Below are 17,285 nucleotides of genomic sequence, written 5' to 3'. Positions count from 1 at the left end.
TGGCCGGGTCGCCCCGTCTGCCCCTCCTACACGGAGCAACTCCAGAGGACGTGCCTGCTCCCATCCCCTGCATCCCTGGTGCCGCGTCTGGGCCCGCTGGCCTGGGCCCGTCTCCCTCACCTGCCTTCCATCGGCAAGGCCCCCCGAGGCTGGGCTGCCACATCTGCTGCCTGCACTGACGTTAGCGCGTTACAGTGGACATTTGCCCACACCCTAAAAGCATGGCAGGAAGTCAGTTACATTGGGAGGAAGGAAGGAACAACCAGGCGGATCACTCGAGGGGAATCTGAAGCAGGACTGCACCCCTGTGGTCAGCTGGTCAAGGGGAGGACAGAGAAAAAAAAAGGCACTGAATACGGTGGAAACACAGGGCAAGGTAGACAGAGGCCTGGAACATACACGCTTGTTTTCCCAAGAGACAGCGCTAGAGAGTATTTCACCTCCTGCACGCACGTGAAGCCACAGGACGGTCTGTGGCACGTGGCCACATGCTAACAAACACGCCCAGACACAGATCTTCAGCACCCAAGCCACACCCTCACACCTGCGCATCGACGCACGGCCACGATGAGCAACCCACCGACGGCCGGCCCTGCCGCCCAGCAAGATGGAGGAAATCGTCCAGGTGGGGGTGCCAATGCGCCCCCCCAGGGCACAGCCACACAGTGGTCGCGCCTTTACCCCCCTTTAGTGAAGCCTCAGACCCTGCCACAGCTGCACCAAGATAGAAAGCATGGGTTGGATGGCTCAACCACTACTTCAAGGGGACAGGGGAAACGGATGGCACTGCTCAGCTGCCACACGGCCGAGGATGTAGGACTTGTTTTCTTCGCCAACCAGATCCATGACTCCCACGTCGAAGCGATGCTGAAGGAATTCCCGGCTCTCTTCAAAGGTTTAGGAAAGCTCAAGGGTAAGAAATTCAAACTCCACATTGACAGCTCGGTACGACCAGTGGCCCTCTGGCACCGGAGGGTACCATTCAATATTCGCCCGCAAGTGGAGGAAGAGCTGAAAAAGCTCGAAGATCTCAACATGATTGAAAAGGTCTCTGGCCCAACCCCCTGGGTGTCCCCGCTGGTCGTGGCTCCTAAACCCAAGCAACCTGGAGCCATCCGGCTCTGCGTCGACATGAGGCTGCCAAATACCGCCATAAAGAGGGAACGGCACATCACTCCCACGATGGACGACATAGTGGCGGACCTAAACGGAGCCAAGTGGTTCTCCAAGCTGGACCTGAATGCTGGCTACCATCAGCTGGAACTTGAGCCCGAGAGCAGGTATATCACCACCTTCTCGACGCACATTGGCCTCCGACGGTACAAGAGGCTCAGCTTTGAAGTGTCATCAGCAGCCGAAGTCTTCCAAATGCCATGAGAGAAGCACTGTCAGGGCTGCAAGGTGTAATCAACCTTAGTGATGACATACTAGTGTTCTCGAACACGCTAGCAGACCACCACAATCATCTCCGAGCCACTCTGATGAGACTAGCAGACTGCAGTTTGACCCTGCACAAGTCCAAGTGTTCGTTTTACCAGGAAACGGTTGACTTCTTCGGGTATACCTTCACCCGAGAGGGACTCCTAGTGGACCACAAGAAGGCTGAGGCCATCCGTGCAGCCAGCACACCGAAGAACCCCACTGAAGTGAGGAGCTTTCTCGGCATGGCCACGTACTGCGGGCGTTTTATTCCAAATGTTGCTGCCCTGTTAGAACCGCTCCGGATCCTCACACGCCATGATCACAAGTGGGAGTGGACGGGGGCTGCCAACAAGGTGTTCAATGACATCAAAGCGGGCCTGCTAGACAAAACTGTAATGGCTTACTTCAACCCAAGGCGGCGCACAGAACTGGTCCTCGATGCCAGCCCAGTTGGGCCTAGGAGCGGTCCTCCTTCAAGAACACAGCCCTGAGGTCTGGAAAACAGTCGCCTACGCGAGCAAGGCCATTACCGACACGGAGACCAGATACGCTCAAATCGAGCGAGAGGTGTTGGACATGAAGTGGGCATTCCAACACTTCCACCTGTATCTGTGCAGGCAGGAGTTCCATGTTGTGACTGACCTGAAGCCTCTGCTCCTGCTTTTCGCAGGTTTGTCCCGGCTGGCTCCCCCAAGGATCGAACGGTGGGCCGTGCAGCTGCAGTCGTACAACTTCAAGGTCATCTACCATCCTGGGGCCCACAACCCGGCTGATTATCTGTCCGGTCACCCCGAATCCATAGTGCCCTCAGACCCATCGGCAGATGCATGTTACACTGAAGCGTTCATGAACATGGTGTCGCAAAGGGCGCGTCCCACAGCCATGACGCTTGAAGAAATTGGCCGGGCCACCCAAGAAAACCACACTCTGTCCTGAGTGAGAGAGGCGCTGGAGAGCAATGGATGGGCACGCTTCATGGATGGAGCCCGCGTCCTCTGAACGGAAGTCAACCATGCTCGACAACAGCTCTGGCAGGTCTGCCATGAACTCAGCGTGGGGAAGCAAGGAGTCATCTTGAGAGGGCACCTGATAGTGGTCCCAGAGAGGATGCAGAAACGGATTCTCACAGTGGCGCACGTTGGCCACCAAGGGATGGCAAAGATGAAGGCCAGGCTGCGGAACAAAGTCTGGTTCCCAGTGAAGGACTCCATGGTGGAGGAGATGTTGAGGCAGTGCCATGCCTGTATGATCTCCGGAGGGGATCCCGCACCGGCACCAGTGATCACGGAAGAACCGAGTAAGATCCCCTGGACACACGTCAGCCTAGACTTCGGGAGCTTCCCAGACGGACGTCACATGCTGGTCATAGTTGACTCATTCTTGAAGTTCCCCATCGAGGAAGTGGTGACATCAACAGCATTTCCCCAGGTGAAGAGGGTCCTAGACAAAACGTTTGCGATGATGGGGCTACCTGATGAGGTAAAGTCCGACAATGGACCTCCGTTCCAGGGCCGAGAATTCCAGGAATACCTTGAGAACAAGGCGATTCACCACCGGAAGATCACCCCTTTATGGCCACAAGTTAATAGGGAGGTGGAACGTCTGATACGGACGCTCAACCAAGCGCTGCGCATCGCTGTGGATGAAGGAGAAATCTTCGTGACAGCTCTAGACCATTTCCTTGGTGCTTATCGACAGACCCCTCACAGCACAACCAAGTGTGCCCCGGCTCATTTACTGTTCAAGCGGGCCCCACGAGACTGTATCCCGTCTGACCCGACGTGGGTGCCCGTGGAGTGGGACAATGAGGCCGTCCAGGCAAGGAGGGAGACAACCGGAAAGCCAGCGAAGCCCGCAGGGCACAAGAACCCCAGCTAAAAGTGGGGGACCAGGTAGTGATAAAAGACCAACACCCCGGTTGGAAGTTCCGGACACCCTACGAGCCGCAAGTGTGGACCATCGTGGGCGTTCAGGGGACCATGGTCACTGCTCAGAAGGGGCAGCACTCTGTAACGAGGAACGTGTCCAGCTTCAAGAAGGTGGGCAAGAGTGAGCCTGGCCAAGAAGTGTCCGACTATCCAGAAGCACTTCCGAGCTCCTCTCCCCCTGTCTCTCCCAGTATGGGGAGTCCACCACTGGAAACAACAAGGCGGGCAAGTCCAAACGTTGCGGATGCTGCTGTGTCGACCTATCCGGTCACAGCACCTGAGTTGTCTGAGGGTATTCCGTCCAGTGATCTGGCCGGTTCCAGCTCCCAGAGCCAGAAGTATGGCCTCCGGCTGAATTCTGCGCCAAGTCAGAGACTGAAGGACTTTGTATATACGTCTCCATGAACTGAGAGGACTTGGTGGTCTGGAACCGAAAGAAAGGAGGGATGTAGAGAGCCACCCGGTCCCTCTACTACAATGTCGCAGTTTTCACGCATCCATACACCCCTCAGGCGGGCTCAACCCGAGGGGATAAATAAACGGCCAGAGACCGCTCGGGGTCTTCTGGCCACGAGAGTGAAAGCAGTTGTCTTGTGTCTTAATTTTAGCCCTGCTGTGGCCTAGTCATACCCAGGCCCCGCCGCGCTACAATACCTAAGAGTTGTGCATGCAGCTGTTGGCATGTTTAAATGTTGCATGTGCTCATGCTTACTGGAAAGTTCTTTAGAACACTGACATTCTGCCGCCACAATCTGTGGAACGTTTGAAGCCGCCGAACGCTGGTGCCTTCTCTCCGGTTGTTCTCTTCTGCAGTGCATTGTGGGGCACGCTCATTCTGGCAGAGGTCACGCTGCGTGACCTTGTGTGCCGCCATCATGGGTGGACCATTCTGAGCGTTTGCTTACGAAGACTAAAACTGTTTCTTTCCCCAGTTGTTAATGTGGGAACCAACAGCAAAGCGCGGTGATGCGCACACCTTAGCTGTGTTTCTGAGTGCTCCTATGACAATGGATGGTGATGCGCACACTTTAGTTTTGGATATAAAGAATTAACATGCGTTGATGCACACACCTCAGCAGGGGTTCTTAGTGTTCCTGTGGCAATGCAGGGTGATGCGCACATTTCAGGTTTGAATCTAAGGTGAACTGATGTGCATATTATTATCTATCTTTATAATCGAATTAATAAAAACGTTTAAGTAGGTAGTTGGCCAGCCAAGTCTTTCCTAATAATACTTGTCAGGTTACTGAAAGTTCCTTATTTCTTAATTTCCTTTACTAGCATTACAGGCTCAAAATGTGCTCCCTCCCCCTCAGTCATACAGCCGTCTGAAATATTCTACTAGCTTCAGTTCAAACAAAGGGGCAGATTTACAAGCCCCATGCGCCACTTTTGCGTCACTTTTCCCATGTTAAAAGTGACGCAAAAGTGGTACAAGGGGCTTGTAAATGTGCCCCAAAATCTTAATCTGAAAACTTCCAGACAGAACCATTTGATAACACGTTCGAGTGACCACTATTTCTTGCAAGAGAACCAGAGCTTTTTATTTAATTGCTCCCATTGGCATTAATTCTCATAACCTGCTTTTGAAGAACCCTGAGATAGGTGGTGTTTTACCGAAAATGCACAAAGCACCCATGACATTCTCACATACTTTGCCCAACGCACACAAGTTACACACAGTTGTTTATGACTACATTTAAATGTCCGCATCCTGCACATGCCAGGGCCAGATAGGCTGTTTATTCCACCGGGCATTTACCCCGAAGGCTGGAACCTCTTGACGCAGGTGAATGGGGAAGGCATCACTCCTGGTGTCTCTGCCACTTTGCCCAGCTTCCCTAGGTTAATTGCAGCAGCCAGGGGAGTATTCAAGAGAGAGAGAAAGTGGGGAGGGAAGTGGGAGGAAGAGAGGGAGGTAGAGAGAAAATAAGAGAAAGCAGTGAGAGTGAATGGATGGATGGAAAGAGAGAGATTGGGGTGCAGGCTGGTTTGAGCATTTGTGCCAGGGTTGCTTATGGTTCACCAGACTGGCCATGCTGAATGCCAGGCCAAGACGATGAGGCTGAACCTTGTAACCGTGGGATGTTTGTGCAGTAAACAAATCAGGGCACCTGTCTCTGCGGCTGGCCGAGGCTCCCGCAGGGGGCCACTAGAGAGGTCAGCACTCTAGTGTCACCTGGGCACCCCACACCCTCGCCCCCATCAGGGGCAGGGACTCTGGGGGAGTCCCCCCAGCCTGGTCGCGGCGCGCTAGGGGCATCACTTCCTGGGCGCCAGGACTTGGGGGAGGGATATATGCCTCCCCCACCATTTTAGCGCCCACTTTTGCGCGCCCAACACTCCGTCTGGTCAGCCCCTTGTCGCCGCTTCAGATTGCTCGGGAGCTGACCACGTTGCGGCGGACACGCCACCTTTGGTCTGCCCCTTGTCTCCACTCGGACGTTTGGTGAGTATGTTCACCCCCTATCCACCACCCATTGGTAGGATGCTAGACCGGCCCTGGCTTGGTCAGCCGGCCCTGGCTTGGTCAGCCTTCCCTGACTGGTGCCAGCGCTGTGCTGACCGGGGAGGGGGCGCACAGCGGTAGGCATGCGTATGCTCCTCATGGAGCTGTGCAGGGCTTTGGGTGCCGGTGCAAATGGTGCTTAGGGGTAGTGCAGGTTGAGATTTTGGCACACGTGCTGCCCCTGGTGTCCTAGCGGTCGTGGGGGGGCGGCCTCGGGCGCGAGCCGGGAGAGCAGGCCGTGCCCCCCCTCCCCTTACCACTCCCGTCCGCCTGGGCCTCTTTGCGGTTGGGTCCCGTGGGGGGCGCCTTTCGCTCACCTGGCGGCTGCGGTCGCGGCAGCTAACATGGAGGACCCGTGGGCTGAATTAGTTTGGTAGTGGTGTTGAGGGAGTGCAAGAAGCTCGATGGGTGCGTGAGTCAAAACCCCAGGCAGCTCGGACCCTGCCTGCCTAGCGCCGCCAGTCAGACTTTCCTTCCCTGCGCACACAGCAAGCCCTGTTCATTGCCCAGCTACGGTAGCCTGCCAGGAATCCTACCCTGAATCGGCAGGCACCAATAAACCCAATGCTACATAGTTCCCCGACCTCAAGGAACTGAAGCTTACACGGCGAAGTACCAAGATAAGGTTATGTGTGCCTGCCATGTAACTAATACTAGGAGGGTTCACAGTCTTGGTCGCTCAGCTTGTACCACTATAGCTTAGAGTGATCTAGCCCTTGATGAGCTCACACGCATCTGGCGGGATACATACAGCAGCCGATGCTAGCGAACCTGGGTTTGAGCTGAGAGCGGAAGGCAGGCACTCAGGATCATGTTTCACTAGGGCAGTATTCCTGGCCGTTGATTGTGCCCTGTTAATTGTACATTTTGTTTTGTATATGGTTGGCATAACTAGCGGCTGTGCATAAAAAGGGCGGGAAAATGTGACCAAAAACAGCAGCTACTAACTGAGTGCCATAGCCTCTTAACGATCACGACAACATGGGAGGCTCACGTAGTAATACTCCTATTGTTAGTCCATGTATATTCCAGAGTGCAATGACGTGTTTGCGCCACCGGGTGGCACTGTCCCGCCGGTTTTGTTATTTCTCCTTCATAGCAAGAGCATTGGAAGTTGAGCATTTAATGGTTTTTCTCCTGAAAGCCATGAAAAGGCGTACCTCGGGCCTCACTTCTTAGGACCATTCTTAGGACCAGGCCCGGACTGGCCGTAGCGGGCACCGGGGCAATCCCCCAGTGCGCCGCACGGGTGGGGGGCGGTTTTGGACCCCTGGGGGCCGTTTTTGTTACAGGGCCGTTTTTGCAGTATAGCTGCAAAATCGGCCCTGTAACAAAATCGGCCGAAAACCGGCCCTGGCAAAGAGCTCGGAGGCACCCCCAAGCCCCGGTGGGGCTGGCCGAGCACTTTGCCAGGTTTTGAATCCCAGTTCGGCCCTGCTTAGGACCAGTGGCACCCTGGACTAGGTGGTCCTGATTGCCCAGGATCAGGATAGCGTGCCACCTATGGCTCTATATGGCTCTGAGAATCGGGTAATGTTTGTTTCTTTTAAGGAACATAATCGCCTTACAAAAAGAAACACAATTTGGTAGAGCAGACACAGGATGGTGGTTACCTGTCCCCTGGAGGCGATCATCCTTCTGTCGGTTGCCAGTCAAGGAGGATCACTAACTCTTGAGACAGATTTTACTATGTAATTAGTGAGTTTAAATGAAAGTATTTTAGTACAGCCAGTTCTGCGGCTTCCTTACAGAGGATAGGCCTGACGGTGAGGAACCTGCAGATGTCGCTGTTCTGGCTTCCCTGTTGCTTCGTAGATGCTGTCATGCCCGCGCATGTTAGTGACAATCAATTCACTTTCTCTATAGTTTGTCGTCTTATCCAGTCTCCTCCTAACGGTAGACTCTCTATCGATCACATGTTTACTTGTGGTGTCTGACTATATGGCCTCAAACTTAATTTTACAGCAAGCTTACACCGTCTCGCTCCTTCGTGAGTTGATGCTTAAGCTGTGAACTTGGTTGCTCTCTCTGTGTTTGTAAACAGATCTGACTTGTGTTTTGTTTTCTCTGCGAACTTATTACGCTATTTTATTCATTTGGCCCTCGTGTCCAATTTACTGGGCAGGTTGATTGGCAATGCCATTGGGCCACCAGTAGTAAGATTGGCAAAGTGATGTAGGGTTTATGCAAACAAAAAAAAGCGTAAAAAGACAACTGCGATGGCAGTGAGGTATATCGCCGACAGCGTTGCCCATTGCCAAGTACGCGACAGGGACGGAAATCATGCTTGGATGCTAAATACACCGGCAACCGTAAGGCAGGAGCCTGGGTTCCTGGGCAGAGGTCGTAGGGAGAAAGGTGGCCTAAGGGTGTGATCAGCCAGCTATGGCACTGGGGCCTTTTTCCCATGCCTGATTAGCGCGATAGGCAGAGCATCTGTATGTCCTGAGTTCGATCCCTGGGCATTCAGGAAGCGAGCACTGGTTTGATTGCCCGTCCTCGAGCACGCAGCGGGTTCATGTTTGCCGGTCTGGAAGAAAGCCGGTTTGGGAGGTCCGCGCCTCCTTTTAAGTATACTTTGTGCCTGGGGGAATTCGAGACTAGGGTGTATGGTCGATGTATGACCTAGTGCACGTGGGACCCCATCCCCAGCCGGGAAAATGTGCTCAATAGGAGCACAGGGCATGCAGGTGGATCCCTTTGCAGCGTGGTTTTGCCCCACTCTAAGACTTGACTTCATTTAGTTAGGTTTGGCTGTCTGGCAGGGTGCCCAGTGAATAGGGCTTGCCATGCAATTTCTTGTGCGGCTGGGATTTGCTTCCTTGTATAGTTCATATGGAGGGTGTACCGGACACGGGAGTGGGGCGGAACAGTCTAGTTCGACAAGAGCGAATACTGTTCACTGGAGCCGAGTTACACTGCAATGCTGCCATAATGGTTTGAAGGCACCGGTGGCACCGCAGCTCACCTTAGCTAAAGAGGAGAGAGCTTGTTATTGCGGGCTTTTATTTTTCGTGAACTATGCTTTTGGTGCTGTCTTCCATTTAACTAATATTCATACCTTAGCGTGCAGCTGGGTCAAGACAGCAGGCCCTCCAAATACGGTCTCCAGTGCCGCATGGGGACATTGCGCCCGCAGTTACAGTGAAATGGATAGTCAAGCAGCCCCTTAGAGAATGCTGCTCCGCACCCCCCGTTCTGATATTAGTAGGTTATCAACTCACAAATGTGAAATTTGAGCACCTCTTCAAGGGTTCTCCGTGGGCCACATGCTATTATGTTCAGTAACAAGTCCACACCGTGCTTATAAAATTGCCTCTTTTCACTGGTGCAGGTATCAAGCACCATTAATATCACAGCCCGAGCTCCGCCGCTTCTCCCAAGGACCGGGAGATTTGTGGACTTGTTCGAAGTTTGCTGCTTCGCTGGCGCTTTTGGCTTTCAGTGCTGACAAATGTCCTCTGGTGTGTTCTAGATGATGGCGATTCCACACCTTTATGTGAGGGCCGGGGATCTTGGCTCATTTTGGCCCATGGGCACGGTGACCATGTGTCCTCCCTGGCACTGGGGCAGTACTGTCAGGAGAGCGGCGGGGTGTGGGTCCTTCCTGGTTTTGCAGTGCTTGGGCAACAGGGGTTTTGTGCTCCCCATTGCGGTGGACATTACATGGAAGTAAGTGTTGCAGGGGGACGTGATGTTCTTTCGCTTCACCATTTACATGTTTTCATTGTGAATTGTAGTGCCATTTTGGGCAAACTGGTGTTGGCGTGTTGGTGGACTTGGGTTCAAGCAACGACTGCAACAAGAGGTACGGTAACAGGGCTGAGGTGGCCGGTAGTGTTTGCTTGGCTCTAATACCCTGCCCGGTTAGCTATATTCGCCTCGCTGGGTGGGGATGCTGTCAGTCAAAATAGTGTGCTACTGTCCCAAGAAAAATTTAAATTTAACGGAGCAGGTCATTTTCCACCGCTGGGGCTGCTCAGGGTGGGCAGTGTGAACCACCCCCACCCCCCATCTGGGAGTATTCTAGGATGGGGGGTAAAGTAGGACTTAGTCAATCCTTAGTGTTAGGCACCTTATTGCTGACAGGGTGCACTGTATTAAATCAGACAGAATCTCTAGCTGGTATGCCTAGGAGGTTTCACCACTGAGGGAGCTGAGCAGGCTAAATTTACATAAGGAATAAGGGATGCTTGGCAAGGGCAGGATGGCATCCTTGCTCATTGTCACATACTTCTAGTTATAAACATTCCTGTGCGTCATGATTTAGAAGGCAAAGGGACTGTTCAAATGTTAAGGGTTGGGGGAGTGGTCACCTAGCAACCTAGCAAGTGGGCTGCTGAACCACAGATGAGGGACACAAGTGTCCAGGCACACATGGTGCTAAAGTACGGCAGCGAGGTAAGATCAGCAAATAGATGGGGCAATGTAAGCCATAGTGTCTGAAAACCATCCCGCCCAGAGTTGGCCCGGGGCTGAGTCATGTGATGCAGTGGACCTTTCCCGCATGGGGTGAATAGTCTTGGCACAAGTTCATAGGCCAATGGGCCTATGAACACTAGCTGATCCAGGCTAACTTCAAGGGCTATTGTGATATAGATGAGGTTCATCTATGAACAGAAGAGATGGATCTCTTTCTTCTAGACTTCTAGGTGCTAGAGATGAGAGGTTGCAGGTAAGACCATAGCTGTTTGGTGGGGGGCTCTGGTGGCGACGGTGGCCACCTCCAGAGCTGTGGCGGAGTTACAGGGTGATCTGGAAGCAGGGCGTTACAGAAAGGTACCTCTGGGCGGCACCGTAGGGGGTGCCAGAGCCAAATCCTAGGAGCCTCATGTGAGGTTCCTGGAAAACCGTGTCGGCGCCCCGTTAGTCCTTCAGGGCCTGAACAACCGGGGGTTTGCTATGCTACGCTCCGCCTTGAAAGGAGCGTGAGTAATATGGGACCAAGTGTCACGTGATCCGGGAAGAGGATCACCAATAAGGGAAGCACAGGTGGGGTTCGCCCCAGTGCTGCCTGGCTCATCAGGCGGCCCAGTTGGTTGCCTGCCCTTAGATCGCCCATAAGATAACCCACCTCTTACATAACGGTGTATGTAATAAACCTGCAGCAACTTTACCCAAACAAAAAAATGTGTTGTGTATTTATTTATTTGCATATATGTTATGTTGGAGGGGTGGGAAAGGATGCCAATGCTGATACTATGAGGCTGGCCGAGGCCCCCCAGGGGGCCACTAGAGAGGTCAGCACTCTAGTGTCACCTGGGCACCCCACACCCCCCGCCCCCATCAGGGGCAGGGACTCTGGATGGAGTCCCCCCAGCCTGGTCGCAGCACGCTAGTGGCGTCACTTCCTGGGTGCCAGGACTTGGGGGAGGGTATATATGCCTCCCCCACCATTTTAGCGCCCTCTTTTGCACGCCCGACATGCCGTCTCCCACCCTACTGATTACCCAGAGTGGTTTGTGGCAGGCAGGAGGCAGAGAATGTTGTAATGTTTTCTTTATCGTTGCAGGCGGAGTTACAGGGCGATCTGGAAGCAGAGCGTTACAGAAAGGTACCTCTGCACGGCACCATAGGGGGTGCCAGAGCCAAATCCTAGGAGCCTCATGTGAGGTTCCTGGAAAACCGTGTCGGCGCCCCATTAGTCCTTCGGGCGGTTGTGGGCCTGAACAGCCGGGGGTTTGCTATGCTACGCTCTGCCTTGAAAGGGGCGTGAGTAATATGGGACCAAGTGTCACGTGATCCGGTAGGAGGATCACCAGTAAGGGCAGCAGAGGTGGGGTTCGCCCCAGTCTGCCTGGCTCATCAGGTGGGCAGGCGGCCCAGTTGGTTGCCTGCCTTTGGATCAACCGTAAGATAACCCACCTATTACAGAACGGTGTATGTAATAAACCTGCAGCAACATTACCCAAACAAAAAAATATGTTGTGTATTTATTTATTTGCATATATGTTATGTTGGAGGGTTGGGAAAGGATGCCAATGGTGATACTTTGTTGCCCAACTGCCATCCATTTTATGTTTTTTTTTACTTCTTTCACAATAAAATAATATAAAATAAAATCCCGGGTTGCCCAGTCCTGCAAAGAGGAATGTGCAGAACACAGTACATCTCGGTAGTGCAATCGCACTGTCAATGCAATGTTTTTCCAAGGCTTTTGTAAGCTGGGGACCATTCAGTGCTGGTGAACAGAGGGCGTGGCTCCCTCTGACAACCTGAAAACAAGTGGGTTCATATTTTTACAAAACAGGCTGCAACATTCTAGCAGTTTTAAATCGCTCATAATAAATACGTGCAATGTAAAACAGTGCTGACAGTTTCACACTGCCGTGAATAGCAGTGATAGTTACACCATGAAAATGGCACTAAAGTTTGCACGAAGGGCTGAAAGGAAGTGCAGGATACTAACCTCTGAACTTTCAGGCCACACACATAGATGCAGTGCTCTTATACTTGTATGGTGAAAAAAAATCCATTGTGAATTGGCCTTATGTTATATTTGCCAACGTTGCATGTGCACAAATATAGTGCTTCATGGCCTAGGTTAAACTACAAAGTGCTGCCAAGAGAAGCCACCTGATTTGTATAACACACTAAGGTACTGGGTCTAATTGCAGTTAATGCTTGTTACAGTGTAACCTCGTACACAGTACCCACTACAAATATAGGCCCAGATGTACTAAGAGTTCATGCAATGCAGGGCAGCAGCCGGCACAGGTAAGAGCGGTGGGGCGGGAGCGGGCGATGTGGGGAGGGGGCGACAGACCATGGGAGAGGTAAAATAAAAAAATAAAACCACTTATCTTGCACTCGCCGTTTCGCCAAGTCGGCGATGCAGCGAGCGCAAGGCAAGTGGTTTTATTAATTTTTTTATTTCATTTTACCTATCCCGTCGTCTGTTGAGTCCACCCCCCTCACCGCCCCGCCCTGCACCACTGTCTTAATGCTCTGACCTGTGCCGGCCACGCCTGGCAACAAGGAAAGTTGCTGCACAGCGCTGTGTTACCTGAACAGGATAAAGCAGAACTGTGCCACACCTACAAAGAAACAGCGCAGTTCCGGACTCTCCAAGGCGCTGGTGCACTTACTGTCGCCATGCATCAATCCTGGCACCTTTGCACCATTGTGCAAGGGTGTCTGCGTTGTGGTCCGCTTACAACTTGCAGGCTATTTCCTGTCATTTGGGTGCTACACAATGCAGCACGCATGCAAAGAGGAAAAACGAGTAGGAATAAAGGGGCATATTATCAAGAAACGGCGTTAAAATTATCGCAGCTTTAGCGGCAGAAAACTACCGCTAAAGCGGCGAGAATAGTCTTGATAATATGCCCTTGGTAATCCCAATAGAAGCCCATCTTCTGGTGTCAACATGGGCTTCTATGAGAATTCTCAAGGGCATATTAGCAAGCCCATTATCGCCGCTTTAGCAGCAGTTTTCTGCCGCTAAAGCGGTGAAGATTGTAACGCTGTGCTTGATAATATGCCCCAGAGATATTTCTTCTCATTACTGCAGCCTTAGGCAGGCGCATGATTTTGGCATAAGTCCATGTCGAATGGATTTGTAGTCATGGATTTGTGTCACAGTCCATGGGTGGATGCAAAAGGACGCTTATGCTCTGCCATGGAACACCTCCCTGTCAGAAAGTAACGTAAACCCGGACCATTCCTTTATAAATCTGGGCCTGAATTGCTTCTACCTGTCTGTGGAAGTGTTAATGATGAAGCTTTCAGCCTCCGTTTAATGTGTTCTTGTTGGAAATTCCAGATGACTAGTAACAAATGGCTTATTTTACATCCACTTTTACATGTGAATTATTATTTTAAACATCAGAATATATCTGTCCAGTTGGAATACAAGTGGATCCTGCTAGTGGAATATACCAACTGGAACCGGACGACACCACTGGACTAACCAGGACTATCCAGTCATAGGAAACAAGTAGAATCATCTGAAATGCCTTCAACTGTAATTCAGTGGATGTAAAAAAAACGCGCATGCCAGCAATTGGGCCGAAGAGAAGTGGCATGGGCCCACCGCTTTTAGCGCTTAGACTTGAAAGTTTCAGACAAGACACAGCAGCAGGTGCTAGACCTTCTGAACTATCTCATGTACCAGTTTGTGCAATCTGCGACAGTCTAAGGGTGGTCATTGCTAACTATATGTGCCCAACTGTTCCGTAGCAAAAACAGGTGGGCTGTGGAAAGGCATAAGGCAAATCTGGCTCACTTTCAATGTTTTCTCGTGGAGCGGAAGCACCCAAACACCCTTACAGACATCATGCCGGCTGGCCTCCTTGCCGCTGTTCAGGGAAGGTGTCACAAAGGTTACTGTCCGCGACTGCTTAATGCCAGTGGCGGCGTGGACAGTGCTAACGCTGTCACTGCAGTTCTGGCGGGGGGGGTAGGAGAGTGTTTGTTACGAGGGGGTCTGCCCCGGGTCCTCAGGAATACAATAGCGACCAAGCAGCCCGCGCCCACTCCACTCTAGATTGGGAATTGTTGTGCGCCTACAGAGAGAGAGGAGAGATTTGGCACCCGAGTGCACGGTTCCCAGCTCTGCTGATTTAGGCACTAGGCTTGGGTGGGTGGGCAAGACCTGCATGTTCTTCTTCTGCTTCTTCATCAGTGCTTTCAACATTACTCTCCTTTAGACCATAGGGGAGCATTTGGGGTAAGTTTGTGGTGGCTGCCCACAGGGCTACTCGAGCATTTTGGGTAAGGGTGTGGTAGCTACTTGCAATTCAAAAAGTAAAGAGTACCACCATGCCTTTAATACCATCTTCCACTGAGTCATGTGATGCAGTGGACCTTTCGAGCATGGGGTGAATAGTTTTGGCACAAGTTCATAGGCCAATGGGCCTTTTGTTTCAGCAGACACTAGCTGATCCAGGCTAACTTCAAGGGCTATTGTGATATAGATGAGGTTCATCTATCAACTGTAACCAATGCGCCATGATGCGACATATTTACAACATGACGCATCGATGGAGATGTTGTAAAACCCTGCGCTACATTATACCTGCGTCAGGTATTATGTATGCAGAGTGGGCGTTCCGTCACAAGGAAGCCTCGTAAAAGGGATGCAGTGAAATCTTGTAGATTTCACTGCATCACTTTTACGACGTCACTGCGTAAAAATCCTGCACCTGCTTGAAGCAGGCGTAAGGAGTGATGCAGCATGTTAGGAATAGGCTTTCCTAACCATTGCTGAGGTTGCATCGTACTTGCGACACAACTCCAGCAATGCGCTTAAACCGACAAGATGCGTCACGCATCTGTCTATCCTTGCACCACTGTGTGCCACATTGTAAATGCAGCGCATCCATGGTGGCGCAAGACTATTTTTCCATCACGCAAATTAACTGGCGCATCCCTGCTAATATGTAGGGATGCATCAGTTCTTGTAAATCTGCCCCGTACTCTTTAAAGTAAATTCACTGTGCTGCAGGCCCACTAGAAGCATTTAATTTACAGGCCTATTGGTACATAGGGTGCCACTTATAGACACATCCAGGTATATTAAAGGTGCCCATTGGGTATAAGCCATTTCTACCATGTTCATGAGCGAGAGCACTAGCACTTTAACACTGGTTAGCAGTGGAAAAGTGCACAGAGCCCTAAGGCTGACAAGAATGAGATCAACAGAAATAAGAGAGGTGAAGACAAAAGGTTTGGGGGAAGACCACCCGAAGGTTTACAGGTCTAACAGCCAAACAGTGGTAGTACAACACTCTCCCATAGAAAAAAATAGAAGCAGGGAATGGAACCCCCAAGGAAATAAAGTTGAAATAAAGTCATTTATTTTGACTTTTTAAAAATACATATAAGTGCATTTTAATTGTAAACAAATATGCAAATCAAAAATGCCTCTTAATTTTACTATTTAATTTCAACATAAAAGCAAATTTAGTTTAAAAAAATATATATAAAATTCATTTAAATTATTACTTTACCCACCTTTTGCAATCAATTTTATTGCATAATAAAGTATAAACAGTTCAATGTAGGTTTTTATTTTCCTATGTATTTAAAATAATAAAGCAAGGATACATTTAACGAGTGATAGAGAGGTACCTGGGTTCTGCTTTCAGAATTGATCTCTTACTGCATCACCATGTAGTGTATTTGAATGTGGTGCAACTTTGTCTGTTTCCAAATTTGGAGAAGGGTTGTGTGGTCCTGATTGATACAAGGATATTGCTGACCTCTTCCTGAGCTACGGTGACATGTATAATGTTTCCAGCTGGGGTGGTCCCTGGTGTGAATGGTGTAATATTATGGTACATTTCTTCTAGCAACAGTAACTTTCGAAATATATTCATACTTTGTATGTTTAGTTTAAAAAATACCACAGCTGTTGCAGTTTTTAGGTCTGCCATTATTTTGATCTGACTAAACTTTTATGAATAAAATACCTACTTATTGAGGCTCTTAGCCTGCGTGTTCAGCCATTGGTCTGTTATTGTGTCATTCACATTTGTCTTCCACCCACTGCAGCATGTGGTGAGACAATTGGCAGCCCACTTCACTCATCAGCTACCGTCACTCTGAGTGACAGCACTCTGCCCCATCCACCAACATGCTACTTCCTGTTAGTGCTAGGAACTGCTATGGCAATATGTAGGTTTTGAGACCAAAAATATGTTTGCTTTTAGCTAATGTATTTTTTAGATTGACGAGGGAGCAGCAGGTCGCCAACAACAAAGGTTTTGCAAAAACCAGGCCCTGACAAAGACAAAAGACTGGTGGCCAACACCAGACCTTTGGCTTTGCAAATGGTTGCTATGATTCGCCCTCTTGTCTCCTTCACCTTTCTCTGTCCATTGCACACGTTCTAAGCTAATGAAGTACCATTAACTGCTCCCACAATGGAATATCTGCACAGCCTGGGGGATTGTAATTTTGAAGGCGGAGGGCTTGATTACAAGTGGCCCGTTAAATTGTTATTCCTCTGTCCCTCTGCATGAATGTGCTAAGCTTTGGCGCTCATCATGATTATCCCCCTAAAACGTATGCGGTAACCTTACTCAGAGTTCCTAACACTAGGACTGGTGTTTGTGTGTGCATTGCAGCATGTTCTTACCACATTCCAGGCAGTTTTACCTGGACAAATGCATCCTTTATTAAGTGAAAAGTGGCAGGAAGAACTACAAAGGCAAAGTATTACTGCAAAACTTCTAATTCCGATTCCACTGGTATTTCCTGTTACCAGCCATTTAGGATGTATTCAATATTTATAATGAGGGCCTAAAATGTAACTCAGCAGGCAGCCTTCCTTTCCTTTGTCTACTTGACTCCTTATTTATTTCACCTGTTCACTGTGGAATATTTCCCTCCTGCACCATTCTTGCAGATTCCACGCATGTCAACATCTGAAAGTGCTGTGTCTGTGAAGTCTGATGTATGAAGGTCTTTCAAAGGTCTCA

The sequence above is a fragment of the Triturus cristatus genome, chromosome 7 (genome assembly GCF_964204655.1).
Source record: "Triturus cristatus chromosome 7, aTriCri1.1, whole genome shotgun sequence".
NCBI lineage: Eukaryota > Metazoa > Chordata > Amphibia > Caudata > Salamandridae > Triturus > Triturus cristatus.
Note: the sequence above shows the minus strand (reverse complement) of the source record.